This window comes from Entelurus aequoreus, linkage group LG25 (genome assembly GCF_033978785.1).
Source record: "Entelurus aequoreus isolate RoL-2023_Sb linkage group LG25, RoL_Eaeq_v1.1, whole genome shotgun sequence".
NCBI classification, from domain to species: Eukaryota; Metazoa; Chordata; class Actinopteri; order Syngnathiformes; family Syngnathidae; genus Entelurus; species Entelurus aequoreus.
The window spans coordinates 15168993-15184367 of NC_084755.1; positions in this window are offsets into that span (position 1 = coordinate 15168993).

The window sequence follows — 15375 nt, forward strand, 5'->3', positions numbered from 1 at the left end:
AGACACAAGTTATCTTTTTTTATTCAATATGACAGTATAACTGCCACACTCAATATGACAATTATTTAAACATAACTCCTAAACCACACATGCAAAATAATTAATAATGCCTGGAGAAATGTATCTTTGTGAGTTTTACTGGAAACATTTTTTGTAAGGTTTGTAAAGACACAAGTTAGTTTTTTTTACTCAATATAACAGTATAGCTGTCAATACTATATAAATGATAAATGATAAATGGGTTATACTTGTATAGCGCTTTTCTACCTTCAAGGTACTCAAAGCGCTTTGACAGTATTTCCACATTCACCCATTCACACACTGATGGCGGGAGCTGCCATGCAAGGCGCTAACCAGCAGCCATCAGAGGCAAAGGGTGAAGTGTCTTGCCCAAGGACACAACGGACATGACTAGGAAGGTAGAAGGTGGGAATTGAACCCCAGTAACCAGCAACACTCCGATTGCTGGCACAGCCACTCTACCAACTTCGCCACGCCGTATGAAAGTTATATAAACTTAACTCCAAAACCAAACATGCATTATGTGTAAAAAGGCCTGTAATGTTGTATATGTGTGAGTTTTACTAGAATCCGTTGTTTTTGTAAGGTTTTACTCACTATGACAGTATACTGTCACACTCAATATGACAGTATAACTCCTAAACACACATGCGAAAAGGCTAATAATGCCTGGAGACATGTATCTCTGTTAGTTTTACTAGAAAATGTATCTTTTGTAAGGTTTGCAAAGACACAAGTTAGTTTTTCTTATTCAATGGGCTCTGTACCGAGGATGTCGTTGTGGCTTGTACAGCCCTTTGAGACACTTGTGATTTAGGGCTATATAAATAAACATTGATTGATGATTGATTGAATATGACAGTGTAACTGTCATACTAAATATGAAAGTTATATAAACATAACTCTTAAACCACACATGCAAAATGGCTAATATTGCCTGGAGAAATGTATCTTTGTGAGTTTTACTGGAAAACAAATATTTTGTTTTTTACTCAATATGACAGTAATTTTCTTAGAATCCTGAGTTAATGCGAAAAAAGCAATAAAAATATATTCAAACACAACTCCAAACCAAACATGCAAAATGTCTAAAAATGCCTGAAATATTAAATTTATGTGAGTTTTACGAAAATCAAATGTTTTGGTAAGGTCTGCAAATACAAAAATTAGGTTTTACTCATAATGACAGTATACTGTCACACTCAATATTACAGTTATTTAAACATAACTCCTAAATAACATATGCAAAATGGCTAATAATGCATTGAGATATGTATATTTTGTAAGGTTTGCAAAGACACAAGTTAATTTTTTTACTCAATATGACAGTATATTTGTCATACTAAATATCAATCAATCAATCAATGTTTATTTATATAGCCCTAAATCACAAGTGTCTCAAAGGGCTGTACTAGCCACAACGACATCCTCGGTACAGAGCCCACATACGGGCAAGGAAAACTCACCCCAGTGGGACGTCAATGTGAATGTCTATGAGAAACCTTGGAGAGGACCGCATATGTGGGTAACCCCCCCCCACCCCCCTCTAGAGGAGACCGAAAGCAATGGATGTCGAGTGGGTCTGACATAATATTGTGAAAGTCCAACACATCAGCGAAGGTCCAGTCCATAGTGGGGCCAGCAGGAACCATCCCGAGCGGAGACGGGTCAGCAGCGTAGAGATGTCCCCATCCGATGCACAGGCTAGCGGTCCGATGCACAGGCTAGCGGTCCACCCCGGGTTGGGAGCAGAGTAGAAAAGAAAAGAAAAGAAACGGCAGATCAACTGGTCTAAAAAGGGAGTCTATTTAAAGGCTAGAGTATACAAATTAGTTTTAAGATGAGACTTAAATGCTTCTACTGAGGTAGCATCTCTAACTTTTACCGGGAGGGCATTCCATAGTATTGGAGCCCGAATAGAAAACGCTCTATAGCCCGCATAATTTTTTTTGGCTCTGAGAATCACTAATAAGCCGGAGTTCTTTGAACGCAGATTTCTTGCCGGGACATATGGTACAATACAATCGGCAAGATAGGCAGGAGCTTGACCGTGTAGTATTTTATATGTAAGTAGTAAAACCTTAAAGTCGCATCTTAGGTGCACAGGAAGCCAGTGCAAGTGAGCCAGTATAGGCGTAATATGATCAAACTTTCTTGTTTTTGTCAAAAGTCTAGCAGCCGCATTTTGTACCAACTGTAATCTTTTAATGCTAGACATAGGGAGGCCCGAAAATAAAACGTTACAGTAATCGAGACGAAATGTAACGAACGCATGGATAATGATCTCAGCATCGCCTGTGGACAAAATGGAACGAATTTTAGCGATATTACGGAGATGAAAGAAGGCCGTTTTAGTAACACTCCTAATGTGTGACTCAAACGAGAGAGTTGGGTCGAAGATAATACCCAGATTCTTTACCGAGTCGCCTTGTTTAAATGTTTGGTTGTGAAATGTTAAGGTGGTATTATTAAATAGATGTCTGTGTTGAGCAGGACCGATAATCAGCATTTCCGTTTTCTTAGCGTTGAGTTGCAAAAAGTTAGCGGACATCCATTGTTTAATTTCATTAAGACACGCCTCCAGCTGACTACAATACGGCGTGTTGGTCAGCTTTAGGGGCATGTAGAGTTGAGTGTCATCAGCATAACAGTGAAAGCTAACACCGTATTTGCGTATGATGTCACCTAGCGGCAGCATGTAAATACTAAAGAGTGCAGGGCCAAGAACCGAACCCTGGGGAACTCCGCACGTTACCTTAACATAGTCCGAGGTCACATTGTTATGGGAGACACACTACATCCTGTCAGTAAGATAAGAGTTAAACCAAGACAAGGCTAAGTCTGACATCCCAATACGCGTTTTGATACGCTCTAATAAAATATTATGATCAACAGTATCGAAAGCGGCGCTAAGATCAAGAAGCAGCAACATAGATGACGCATCAGAATCCATCATTAGCAATAGATCATTAGTCATTTTTGCGAGGGCTGTCTCTGTAGACTGATTTGCCCTGAAACCGGATTGAAAAGGTTCACAGAGATTGTTAGACGCTAAGTGTTCATTTAGCTGCTGTGCGACAATTTTTTCGAGGATTTTCGAGATAAACGGAAGGTGGGACACCGGTCGGTAGTTTACCATGAGGTCAGGATCGAGGTTAGGTCTTTTGAGTAGAGGATGAATAACCACTTTTTTGAATGCTAGGGGAACAGTGCCAGAGGAAAGTGATAACTTTATAATATTTAACACTGATAATACAAAAAGCTCCTTGATAAGTTTCCCAGGAATTGGGTCAAGTAAACATGTTGTTTGTTTTGTCCCATTTACACATTTTAACAATTCCTCCAATGTTATTTCATCAAAGAGAGAGAAACTATTTTGGAGGGCAGTGTCCGTCGTATATACAGTCGTATCTGTGTTAATAGAACCCAGTTGTAGCTGAGATGCATTGTCTTTAATCTCTTTTCTAATGACTTCAATTTTCTTATTAAAGAAATTCATAAAGTCATCTGCTGAGTGGGTGGAGCTACTGGGAGGAGTCCCTTGTTGGGTTAGCGATGCTACTGTACTAAACAAAAATTTAGGATCATTTTTGTTGAGGTGGATGAGATTTGAGTAATATTTAGCTTTAGCTGAGGTAAGCATGCGTTTATAAGTTATTAAACTATCACTCCATGCTTGATGGAAAACCTCAAGTTTAGTCGCACGCCATTTGCGTTCCAGCTTTCTACATGATAATTTCTGGGCTTTAGTTTCTTCTGTAAACCATGGGGTATGCCTTTTAGGGGCCCTTTTTAGCTTTAGCGGTGCTACACTATCAATGGTGTCGCGCAGGGTGTCGTTAAAGTTGTTAGTGAGGTTATCAATAGAGCCCACATAATTTGGGAATGGTGCCATTACCGAAGGCAGTAGGTCAGTAAGAGTCGTCGTTGTGGCAGCATTAATGTTGCGGCTGCTATAGTAGTTATTATTATTATTATTAGTTTGTTGACAATGAGTCATAACTCCCGTACACTAAAGTAATGTCCGATCATTACCTTATAAAATTCGAAGTATGACAGTATATTTGTATTCATTCCAAAGTCGTTTTAACCCTCTACACACTGCCCCTCCTGCCAACCACTGAGGAACCTGTTTTGTTAGTGAAGTGAAGTGAATTACGTTTATATAGCGCTTTTTCTCAAGTGACTCAAAGCGCTTTACATAGTGAAACCCAATATCTAAGTTACATTCAAACCAGTGTGGGTGGCACTGGGAGCAGGTGGGTAAAGTGTCTTGCCCAAGGACACAACAGCAGTGACTAGGATGGCGGAAGCGGGGATCGAACCTGCAACCCTCAAGTTGCTGGCACGGCCGCTCTACCAACCGAGCTATACCGCCCCATAATTAATGTTAATATTCATGGTGTGCACTTCTGCCCCATCGCCTTTTGTTGTACCTTTTGGACTTGTTCATGACTTTTTGTATTTTCAAACTTGCCTCCTGGGGTCTCCCTCCTTGACCAATTCATAACAAAATGACCAGCCAGTACATAGATCCCGCAGAGACGGACCCGGTGAAGAGGACGCTGCAACAACAGGCCAAACGACTTGGGCAACAAGAGGAACAATTTGGCGCTCTTGGAGCTTACGTCAACACCATGGCGGAACGCCAAGCCGCCCGCCTTGACGCATTAGAAGGACAGCTGGGAAGTGTACTCACCGCGCTGCAGGCGATGTCTTCCCCTACAGCCGACCCAGCAGTCCAGCAGACACGTCCACGTTCCACAGAGGTTCCGTTGTCTAACGACACTCCTCCTGCTCCTTGTCCACCTCTCTCCAAGCCTGAGCGTTTCTCCGGCGAGTCAGGTGACGTGCGTCCCTTCCTAACCCAGTGTGAAATCTATTTTGAACTATTACCCACTTCCTTTTACACTGAAAGAGCTTGCGTGGCTTTTGTTATGTCCCACATGAGTGGCCGGGCGTCATCCAGGGCCACCGCAGAATGGGGGCATCAATCTCCGGTGTGTGCCTCGTACGCCGCTTTTTCCAAAGCCATGAAGAACATTTTTCAACGCGAGATGCCAGGACGTGAAGCGGAACGATCACTATTACGTCTGCAGCAAGGACAGCGCAGCGTCACAGACTTCGCTATTGATTTCCGAAGGTTGGCTGCTGAAAGCCGATGGTCCACTTCCGCATTGGTGGACGTCTTCTCCCTCGGTCTGGCTGATCGAGTCCGCCTGGAGGTGTGTATCTTAGTGAGTTTTACTATAAAAATATACATTTTGTAAGGTTTGCAAAGACACAAGTTATTTTTTTTTACTCAATATGACAGTATACTGTCATACTAAATCCATCCATTTTCTTCCGCTTAGCCGAGGTCGGGTTGCGGGGGCAGCAGCCTAAGCAGAGAAGCCCAGCCTCTTCGTCCAGCTCTTCTCCGGGGATCCCGAGGCGTTCCCAGGCCAGCCTGGAGACATAGTCTTCCCAATTTGTCCTGGGCCTTTCCCGTGGCCTCCTGCCGGTCGGACTTGCCCTAACACCTCCCTAGGGAGGCGTTCGGGTGGCATCCTGAGCAGATGTCCGAACTACCTCATCCGGCTCCTCTCAATGTGGAAGAGCAGTGGCTTTACACCGAGTTCCTCCCGGATGACAGAGCTTCTCATCCTATCTCTAAGGGAGAGACCCGCCACCCGGGGGAGGAAACTAATTTCGTCCGCTTGTACCCGTGATCGTGTCTTTTCGGTCATAACCCAAAGCTCATGACCATAGGTGAGGATGGGAACATAGATCGACCGGTAAATTGAGAGCTTTTCCTTCTGGCTCAGCTCCTTCTTCACCTCAACGGATCGATATAGCGTCCTCATTACTGAAGACGCAGCATCGATCCGCCTGTGGATCTCACAATCCACTCTTCCCTCACTCGAGAACAAGACTCCTAGGTACTTGAACTCCTCCACTTGGGGCAAGATCTCCTCCCCAAACCTGGAGATGGCACTCCACCCTTTCCCGGGCGAGAACCATGGACTCGGACTTGGAGGTGCTGATTCTCATCCCAGTCGCTTCACACTCGGCTGCGAACCGATCCAATGAGAGCTGAAGATCCTGGCCAGTTGAAGCCATCAGGACCACATCATCTGCAAAAAGCAGAGACCTAATCCTGCAGCCACCAAACCGTATCCCCTCAACGCCATGAATGCGCCTACAAATTCTGTCCATAAAAGTTATGAACAGAATCGGTGACAAAGGGCAGCCTTGGCGGAGTCCAACCCTCACTGGAAAGGGTCCGACTTACTGCCGGCAATGCGGACCAAGCTCTGACACTGATCATACAGGGAGCGATCCGCCACAATCAGACAGTCCGATACCCCATACTCTCTGAGCACTCCCCACAGGACTCCCCGGGGGGACACGGTCAAATGCCTTCTCCAAGTCCACAAAGCACATGTAGACTGGTTGGGCAAACTCCCATGCACACTCAAAGACCCTGCCGAGAGTATAAAGCTGGTCTACTGTTCCATGACCAGGACGAAAACCATACTGTTCGTCCTGGATCCGAGGTTCGACTATCCGGCGTAGCCTCCTCTCCAGTACACATGAATAGAATAGGCTGAGGAGTGTGATCCACGATAGTTGGAACACACCCTCCAGTTCCCCTTCTTAAAGACAGAAACCACCACCCCGGTCTGCCAATCCAGAGGTACCGCCCCCAATGTCCATGCGATGTTGCAGAGTCTTGTCAACCAAGACAGCCCTACAGCATCCAGAGCCTTAAGGAACTCCGGACGGATCTCATCTGCCACCGAGGAGCTTTTTAACTACCTTGGCAACCTCAGCCCCAGAAATAGGAGAGCCCACCACAGATTCCCCAGGCACTGCTTCCTCATAGGAAGACGTGTTGGTGGGCTTGAGGAGGTCTTCGAAGTATTCCCTCCACCGATCCACAACAGCCGCAGTAGAGGTCGCTTGGCCTGTCAGTACCTGTCCGCTGGCTCTGGAGTCCCATGAGCCAAAATGATCCGATAGGCTCTTTCTTCAGCTTGACGGCATCCCTCACTGCTGGTGTCCACCAGCGGGTTCTAGATTACCGCCACGACAGGCACCAAACACCTTTCGGCCACAGTTCCAATCAGCCGGCTCGACAAGAGAGGCACGGAACATGGTCCACTCAGACTCAATGTCCAGCACCGTTCGTGACATGTTCAAAGTTCTTCCGGAGGTGGGAATCAAGATTCTCTCTAAAAGGACACTCTGCTATGCGTTCCCAGCAGACCCTCACAATGCGTTTGGGCCTGCTAGGTCTGTCCCGCATCCTCCCCCACCATCGGAGCCAGCTCACCACCAGGTGGTGATCGGTAGAAAGCTCTCCCCCCTCTTCACCCGAGTGTCCAAAACATGAGGCCGCAAATCCGATGATACAACTACAAAGGAACTGCGGCCGAGGGTGTCCTGGTGCCAAGTGCACATATGGACACCCTTATGTTTGAACATTGTGTTTGTTATGGACAATCCGTGACAAGCACAAAAGTCCAATAACAAAGCACGACTTGTGTTTGGATCCGGGTGGCCATTTTTTCCAATCACGTTGCTAACATGAGCGTTGAAGTCCCCCAGCAGAACAAGGGAATCACCCGAGGGAGCACTCTCCAGTACTCCCTCAAGGGAATACAAAAAGAGTTGGTAATCTGAGCTGCTGTTTGGTGCGTAAACACAACCAACAGTCAGGACCCGTCCCCCAACCCGAAGGCGGAGGGAAGCTACCATCTCGTCTACTGGGTTAAAGTCCAACGTGCAGGCTTTGAGCCGGGGGGCAACAAGAATTGCCACCCCAGCCTTTCATTGCTTGCAATGCCAGAGTGGAAGAGAGTCCAGCCCCTCTCGAGAGAACAGGTTCCAGAGCCCTTGCTGTGAGTCCAAATATATCTAGGTGGAACTTCTCCACCTCGCTCACCAGCTCAGGCTCCTTCCCTCCCAGCGAGGAGACGTTCCACATCCCAAGAGCTAACTTATGGGACTACCAAGTGCCCTGCCTTCGGCTGCCGCCCAGCTCAAATTGCACCCAACCTCTATGACCCAGCCCTGTCATACTAAATATCAAAAGTTATATAAACATAACTCCAAAACCAAACTTGCAATCCGTCTAAAAATGCCTGCAATATTGAATCATAGGAGTTTTACCAGAATCAGGTATTTTGGTAAGGTTTACAAATACAAAAATTAGGTTTTACTCATAATGACAGTATAACTGCCACATTCAATATGACAGTTATTTAAACATATCTCCTAAACCACACATGCAAAATGACTAATAATGCTTGGAGAAATGTATCTTTGTGAGTTTTACTGGAAAAACAATTATTTGTAAGTTTTGTAAAGACACAAGTTAGTTTTTTTTACTCATGACAGTATAACTGTCATACTAAATATGAAAGTTGTATAAACATAACTCCAAAACAAAACATGCATTATGTCTAAAAATGCCTGTACTATTGTATCCATGTGAGTTTAACTAGAATCAGTTGTTTTTGTAAGGTTTGCAAATACAAAATATGTTTTTTTTTCACTATGACAGTCGTCGTCGTCGTCGGCGGTCACTCGAAACGAGTATGACTGTCCTCCGTAGGGTCTTAGGGTGGATTCCCTATATGGAGGACGCCTGTGCGTGGAATCTTTTAATGTGGGGAGACTGGTGCACGGTCAGCCACCACACAGTCCTTGGCATTGAGCGGGCCAGGGTCCAGTGGCATGGAAACCAAGACGACTGGGGACCCGTCTTTGCTGCAGCCTTCATCCGCCTTCCCAGCCGTTGTGGTGCATTCCGCTGCCGCCATCTTCCGCCTGGTCCACCGTTGAGGCGGTTTTCACTATTCGCCCATAGCTGGGGTTATTTACCCATAGCTGGGACAGGGGTTGACTGGGCACCAGGGCATGTCCACACACCGGTGGGCCTGCATGCCCCGTCTCTGGGGCCCCCTGCTGCTCCGAGATCCCGTACAACTTAGCCTGGAACCGCGAGGTTCCAGTTACCGTGTGTGGCCACGAGGAGGCATGTACGAGTCTTGACAATGGAGAGGCTATGTACCGGCTGAGGAGGCTTATGCACTCGGCTCCTCTTTTCGCCCTCTGAGACAGAGGGCTAGCCGGCGGCACTAGCTGAAAGCAATAAGTATCAGGCAGAAGCAGCATGCAGCATAGCAAGCAAAAGCGGCATGCAGCATGCACTAACTACAGGTACTACTACTCCAAGGCTACTGCACTAGACGCATCACATCGCCCTGTGCGATGTTTTCTGCACACACACACTATGACAGTATACTGTCACACTCAATCTGACAGTTATTTAACCTTAACTCATAAACAACACATGCAAAATGGCTAATATTGTCTGGAGATATGTATCTTTGTGAATTTTACTAGAAAAAAATATATTTTGTAAGGTTAGTTTTTTTACTCAATACTAATGTCATACTAAATCCATTCATTTTCTTCCGCTTATCCAAGGTCGGGTTGCGGGGGCAGCAGCGTAAGCAGAGAAGCCCAGACTTCCCTCTCCCCAGCCTCTTCGTCCAGCTCTTCTCGGGGGATCCCGAGGCGTTCCCAATTTGTCCTGGGTCTTCCCCGTGGCCTCCTGCCGGTCGGACTTGCCCTAAACACCTCCCTAGGGAGGCGTTCTGGTGACATCCTGAGCAGCTGTCCGAACCACCTCATCTGGCTCCTCTCAATGTGGAAGAGCAGTGGCTTTACTCCGAGTTCCTCCTGGATGACAGAGCTTCTCATTCTATCTCTAAGGGAGAGACCCGCCACCCGGCGGAGAAAACTCATTTCTGCCTCTTGTACCAGTGATCGTGTCCTTTCGGTCATAACCCAAAGCTCATGACCATAGGTGAGGATGGGAACGAAGATCGACTGGTAAATTGAGAGCTTTTCCTTCTGGCTCAGCTCCTTCTTCACCACAACGGATCAATATAGCGTCCTCATTACTGAAGACGCCGCACCGATCCGCCTGTGGATCTCACGATTCACTCTTCCCTCACTCGTGAACAAAACTCCTAGGTACTTGAACTCCTCCACTTGGGGCAAGTTCTTCTCCCCAACCTGGAGATGGCACTCCACCCTTTCCCGGGCGATAACCATGGAGGTGCTGATTCTCATCCCAGTCTATTCAAACTCGGCTGCAAACCGATCCAATGAGAGCTGAAGATCCTGGCCGGTTGAACCCATTAGGACCACATCATCTGCAAAAAGCAGAGACCTAATCCTGCAGCCACCAAACCGGATCCACTCAACGCCATGACTGCGCCTAGAAATTATTTCCATAAAAGTTATGAATAGAATCGGTGACAAAGGCAGCCTTGGCGGAGTCCAACCATCACTGGAAAGGGGTCCAACTTACTGCCGGCAATGCGGATCAAGCTCTGACGCTGATCATACAGGGAGCGACCCACCACAATCAAATACCCCATACTCTCTGAGCACTCCCCACAGGACTCCCCGGGGGACACGGTCGAATGCCTTCTCCAAGTCCTCAAAGCACATGTAGACTGGTTGGGCAAACTCCCATGCCATGCGAGAGTATAAAGCTGGTCTACCGTTCCGCGACCAGGACGAAAACCACACTGTTCGTCCTGGATCCGAGGTTCGACTATGCGGCGTAGCCTCCTCTCCAGTACACATGAATAGGCTGAGGAGTGTGATCCACGATAGTTGTAACACACCCTCCGGTTCCCCTTGTTAAAGAGAGAAACCACCACCCCGGTCTGCCGATCCAGAGGTACCGCCCCCGATGTCCACGCGATGTTGCAGAGTCTTGTCTACTAAGACAGCCTCACAGCATCCAGAGCCTTAAGGAACTCCGTACGGATCTCATCCACCCCCGGCTTTTTAACTACCTTGGCAACCTCAGCCCCAGAAATAGGAGAGCCCACCACAGATTACCCAGGCACTGCTTCCTCATAGGAAGACATGTTGTTGGGATTGAGGAGGTCTTCAAAGTATTCCCTCCACCGATCCACAACAGCCGCAGTAGAGGTCGCTTGGCCTGTCAGTACCTGTCCGCTGCCTCTGGAGTCCCATGAGCCAAAAGGACCCGATAGGCTCTTTCTTCAGCTTGATGGCATCCCTTACTGCTGGTGTCCACCAGCGGGTTTTAGATTACCACCACGACAGGCACCAGCTCCAATCAGCCGGCTCAACAAGAGAGGCACGGAACATGGTCCACTCACACTCAATGTCTAGTACCTCTCGTGACATGTTCAAAGTTCTTCCGGAGGTGGGAATTGAAACTCTCTCTGACAGGAAACACTGCTAGGTGTTCCCAGCAGACCTTCACAATGCATTTGGGCCTGCCAGGTCTGTCCGGCATCCTCCCCCACCATCGGAGCCAGCCAGGTGATCGGTAGAAAGCTCTACCCTCTCTTCACCCGAGTGTCCAAAACATGAGGCCGCAAATCCCATGACACAACTACAAAGTCAATCATGGAACTGCGGCCTAGGGTGTCCTGGTGCCAAGTGCACATATGGACACCCTTATGTTTGAACATTGTGTTTGTTATGGACAATCCGTGACGAGCACAAAAGTCCAATAACAAACTACCACCTGGGTTCAAATCCGGGTGGCCATTTTTTTCCAATCACGCCTCTCCAGGTTTCACTGTCGTTGCTAACATGAGCTTTGAAGTCCCCCAGCAGAACAAGGGAATCACTCTGCAGTACTCCCTCAAAGGAATCCAAAAAGAGTGGGTAGTCTGAGCTGCTGCTTGGTGCGTAAACACAACCAACAGTCAAGACCGGTCCCCCAACCCGAAGGCGGAGGGAAGCTACCATCTCGTCTACTGGGTTAAAGTCCAACGTGCAGGCTTTGAGCCGGGGGGCAACAAGAAATGCCACCCCAGCCTCTCATTGCTTGCAACGCCAGAGTGGAAGAGAGTCCAGCCCCTCTCCAGAGAACAGGTTCCAGAGCCTTTGCTGTGCGTCGAAGTGAGTCCAACTATATCTAGCCGGAACTTCTCCACCTCGCTTCTCACTTCTTCAGCTCAGGCTCCTTTCCTCCCAGCGAGGAGACGTTCCACGTCCCATGAGCTAGCTTATGGGACCACCAAGTGCCCTGCCTTCGGCTGCCTCCCAGCTCACACTGCACCCGACCTCTATGACCCAACCCATGAGTGGTGAGCACATTGGAGGGGGGATCCACATTGCCTCTTCGAGCTGACAGGCCACCAGGCGCTCGCCATCGTGGCCCACCTCTGGGCCTGGCTCCACAGGGGAGCCACGGTGACCCGCGTCCGGGCGAGGAAAAATCTAGGTCCTAGATTTTTACTTTTCATAAAGGTCCTTGAGCTGCTATTTGTCAGATCCCTCACCTAGGACCTGTTTGTCTTGGGAGACCCTACCAGGGGTTATAGAAGCCCCCGGACAACATCGCTCCTAGGATCAGTAGGACAAGCAAACTCCTTTACCATGATAAAGTGGCAGCTCAGAAAGGAGGTTATATAAACATAACTCCAAAACCAAACATGCAATATGTCTAAACATGCCTGTAATTTACTTGAATCGGTTGTTTTTGTAAGAATTGCAAATTCAAAAATTAGGTTATACTCACAATGACAGTGTCACACTCAATATGACAGCCATTTAATTATAACTCCTAAACTACACGTGAAAAAGGCTAATAATATCTGAAATAGTGCATCCTTGTGAGTTTTACTCGAAACATATGTTTTTTTAAAGACTTACAAACACAAAAAGTATTTTTTTACTCAATATGACAGTAATGTTCTTAAAATCCTGAAATAATAAGAAAAAAGCAATAAAAATGTATTCCAACATAATTCCTAATCAAACATGCAAAATGTCTAAAAATGCCTGTAATATTGAATCCATGTGAGAATTACTGGAATCAATTGTTTTTGTAAGTTTTGCAAATACAAAATTTGGGTTTTACACATAATGACAATATACTGCTAAACTCAATATGACACCTATTTTAACATAACTCCTAAAGTACACAAAAAATGGCTAATAATGCCTGAAATAATGCATTCTTGTGAGTTTTACTCGAAACATAAGGCTTGCAAAAGCAAAAAGTAGATTTTTACTCAATACGACAGTAATGTTCTTAAAATCCTCAGATAATGCGAAAAAAGCAATTGTTGTTTTTGTAAAGTTTGCAAATACACAATTTAGGTTTTACTCACTATGACAGTATACTGTCACACTCAAATGACAGTTATTTAAACATAACTCCAAACCACACGTGACAAAATGGCTAATAATGCCTAAAATAATGCATCCTTGGGAGTTTTATTTAAAACATATGCTTTTTTAAATCTTGCAAACACAAATAGTAGTTTTTTACCCAATATGACAGTAGTGTTCTTACAATCCTGAGATAATGCAAAAAAAGCAATAAAAATGTATTCCATCATAATTCCTAAATCAAACATGCAAAATGTGTAAAAATGCTTGTAATATTGAATTCATGTGAGTTTTACTAGAATCAGTTGTGTTTGTAAGGTTTGCAAATACAAAAAATAGGTTTTCTCACTATGACAGTCACACTCAATTTGACCGTTATTATATATTATACATAACTCCTAAACCACACGTGAAAAATGGCTAATAATGCCTGAAATAATGCATGCTTGTGAGTTTTACTCTAAACATATGCTTTTTTTAAGGCTTGCACACACAAAAAGTAGTTTTTTTACTCAAAATGAAAGTAATGTTCTTACAATCCTGAGATAATGCAAAAAAAGCAATAACAATGTTTTCCATCATAATTCCTAAACCAAACATGCAAAATGTGTAAAAATGCTAGTAATTTTGAATCCGTGTGAGTTTTACTAGAATCAGTTGTGTTTGTAAGGTTTGCAAATAAGAAAAATAGGTTTTACTCACTATGACAGTCACACTCAATTTGACCGTTATTTAAACATAACTCCTAAACCACACGTGAAAAATGGCTAATAATCTCTGAAATAACGCATGCTTGTGAGTTTTACTCTAAACATATGCTTTTTTTAAGGCTTGCACACACAAAAAGTAGTTTTTTTTACTCAAAATGACAGTATTGTTCTTACAATCCTGAGATAATGCAAAAAAAGCAATACAAATGTTTTCCATCATAATTCCTAAACCAAACATGCAAAATGTGTAAAAATGCTAGTCATTTTGAATTCCTGTAAGTTTTACTAGAATCAGTTGTGTTTGTAAGGTTTGCAAAGACAAAAAATAGGTTTTACTCACTATGACAGTTTGACAGTTATTTAAACATAACTCCTAAACCACACATGAAAAATGGCTAAAATGCCTGAAATAATGCATCCTTGTGAGTTTTACTCGAAACATATCATTTTTTAAGGCTTGCAGACACAAAAAGTAGTTTTTTACTCAATATGACAGTAATGTTCTTAAAATCCTGAGATAATGCGAAAAAAGCAATACAAATGTATTCCAACATAATTCTTACATGCAAAATGTCTAAAAATGTCTGTAATATTAAATCCATGTGAGACTTACAGGAATCAACAGTTTTTGTCAGATTTGCAAATACAAAAATTTGGTTTTACACATAATGACAATATTACTGCCACACTCAATACAACAGTTATTTTAACCTAACTCCTAAACCACACATGAAAATTGTGTGAAGAAATGTATCTTTGTGAGTTTTACTAGAAACATTTTCTTTTGTAAGGTTTGCAAAGACACAAATTAGTTATTGTTTACTCAATATGACATTAATGTTTTTAAATTCCTGAGATAATGCGAAAAAAGCAATAACATGTATATAAATATAACTCCTAAACAACACATGCAAAATGGCTAATAATGTCTGGAGACATGTATCTTTGTTAGTTGTACTAGAAAAATGATCTTTTGTAAGATTTGCAAAGACACAAGTTAGTTTTTTTATTCAATATTACAGTATAACTGTCATACTAAATATGTACATTTATAAACATAACTCCAAAACCAAACATGCATTAATGTTTAAAAATGCCTGTATAATTGTATCTATGTGACTTTTACTTTTACTGGTAAGGTTTGCAAATAAAAAAAAAAAGGTTTTACTCATAATGACAGTATAACTGCCACACTCAAATGACAATCATTTAAACACAACTCCTTATCCACACATGCACAATGGCTAATAATACCTGGAGACATGTATCTTTGAGAGTTTTACTGGGAAAAAAACATTTTGTAAGGTTTGTAAAGACACAAGTTTATTTTTTTACTCAAATAACAGTATAGCTGTCATATTATATATTACAGTTATATAAACATAACTCCAAAACCAAACAGGCATTATGTCCAAAAATGCCTGTATTATTGTATCTGGGTGAGTTTTACTAGAAACAGTTGTTTTTGTAA